The sequence below is a fragment of the Malus sylvestris genome, chromosome 4 (genome assembly GCF_916048215.2).
Source record: "Malus sylvestris chromosome 4, drMalSylv7.2, whole genome shotgun sequence".
NCBI lineage: Eukaryota > Viridiplantae > Streptophyta > Magnoliopsida > Rosales > Rosaceae > Malus > Malus sylvestris.
In genome coordinates, this window is record NC_062263.1 from 11,316,562 (window position 1) to 11,318,750 (window position 2,189).

The 2,189-nt window shown below is 38.9% G+C and overlaps 1 long non-coding RNA gene across 2 annotated transcripts; it reads left to right on the top strand.

Moving 5' to 3' along the window:
- Positions 1-1,099: 1,099 nt before the first annotated feature.
- LOC126617752 (uncharacterized) lies at positions 1,100-1,960 on the top strand. 2 transcript variants are annotated; one of them, XR_007621508.1, is made up of 3 exons: positions 1,100-1,202; positions 1,337-1,458; positions 1,836-1,930. It is a non-coding gene; the product is annotated as an uncharacterized LOC126617752 (long non-coding RNA). The 2 variants fall into 2 exon arrangements; XR_007621509.1 differs by having other exon boundaries at positions 1,114-1,202; positions 1,851-1,960.
- Positions 1,961-2,189: the final 229 nt, after the last annotated feature.

Consider the following 2,189-nt stretch of genomic DNA (forward strand, 5'->3'; position numbering starts at 1 on the left):
GAGCATTGCAGAATTAGAATAGCATATCTACAATTGTAGGGATAAACAAGAAATTGACATGGACAGTTGGTATTTCGTCGACCGAGCATGCAATTTTCTTTGATGCGCTTGAGGTTTTCGGAAATTTTACTGAGGAAAAAGAAGATGGGCGGAGCAGGGAAATTTTACAAAGGAAGAAGAAGATGGGCGGAGCAATCGAAGGCGAGGAAGAGGAAACAGAAAAGATAAAGGCCTTTGCATTTTCCAAGGCGTCAATAACACATCCTCTCTCTTTGACTGGTGTCCACTACTTTCCACTATTAATTACCCACCTTTAGTCTTTAATTAATTACCCACTACCAACTTATAATTATAATAAAATAAAATAAAAATAGTTACCCTCTCCACTAGTAAATATGTTGTATATGGGTAATGTTAGTTTTGTTAGAGAGACTAAATCTTATTCATGAATTTTATACAAGTATAATATTTTGGAGGTGTCAATATGCACTTATTTATAAGATATACAAGAAAGTTACCTAAATCCGCTTAGGCAGCCTAGACCCCGCCTAGCCGCCTAGCCACATAGGCGCTAAGAGCCAGCCCGCCGCCCGACTATTGCATAGCGTTTTTTAGAACCTTGATAATAAGTTAAAAAAAAACATTTATGTTTTATTTATTTAATTCTTTTTTATTATGAGAGTTTCTTAATATCATTACTAAGATAAATTTTACTTGATGTGTTGTCCAAAATTCAAATCAACTAGTTTAATATTTGTATAGGCAAAAAGACATATTTTTAATTTTAGAGTTAACGAGCTAACTGTCACAGCCCGTCCCGAGATTCTATTTATCGAGGTTGTGAAATGATGAAATTGTCCTTGACGGATGCTAAGGTATGTGTGTGATGTATTATGGAATAATGCATATTTTACTAAGTTTGGAAAATTTGAAATGGATTAAAAATTATTTGCAATTTGTGTGGTTAGGGAAAGAGGTTGGACTTGTTTTGGGATGGACCACACACACACACGGGACACCTTCCCTTTCTCTCCCCCGTGCTCCAACCTTGTTTTGGGATGGACCACACACACACACGGGACACCTTCCCTTTCTCTCCCCCGTGCTCTCTCTCTCTCCTCTTCTCAGTTCACTCTCTCTCCCTTTGAATTGTACGGACAAAGAACAAAACCCTCGAATCATCACGGATCGACGCCAATAAGGTGAGGTTCTTCATCCTTTCAACCTCCTGATTCGAATGGTGCAATTTTTAGAACTTAGAACCTTCAAAATCACGTGAAATCCGAATCCCATTTTGAAATCACTATTCATGCACACGTGAATTGTTGATTTTCAGGAAATTCTAAGCTTACAGTGAGCTTAGTGAGGTCCTAAGGAAGCTCGGAGTGCTTAGTTTGAAGGTTTTGGACGTCGGGATCACTGAGTTCGAAGTTGGCCGGTTTTCTTGGAATTTCTCCGGTGAGATTTCGTCATTTTTAGAGCCTTAAACTAGTACATCGTGATTCTACATGCTTGGGGCTTCATTTTGATATAAAATGCGTGAAAAATGGTTGAGAAATGACGGAGAACAAGGAGATTGAAAAATCTCCAGTTTTCCGGTGACCGGAAAAACCAGTCTGGAGACTGGAGGAAGAAGATGACGCGCGTGGAGCGCGTAGGTCCGTGCCCCTCCCGGCGCGTGGGGGCGCGTGCAGCCTCAAATTTTTTTTCTAAAAATACCTCGACGTCCGTGACGTCGAGTAGGTCACTATGGTATATTCATATATCCAAATTGAGCACCGTATGAGAAGTTATTATGAATTGTCGGTTATGTGCTTTAATTAACGTTTTTATAGTTGTTTCGCATATAGGTGATACCTATCCCGAGGACAAGCACATCCAGGGACGTCACGGGGGTTACAACCCTTCGACTTACCAGTGAGTGGGTAGTTATTTTCTGTTATTACGTATATACTACTGAAATTCCCAGAAATTGAATTTAAAAGAAAGTATGTTTTTAAGATGCCATGCATGCATATTATGAATTATATGAATTGATAATTGATGCATATATATATGTGAATTGGTTATGTGGACGCATAGGTGAGTATCAGGTGAGTTTTATGTTATTTATGTGAATCATTGATGATGTGAATTGTGTTGAGAGCTCATAACCTGCACCCTTGGTGTTAGTGCTTATATTATTCATC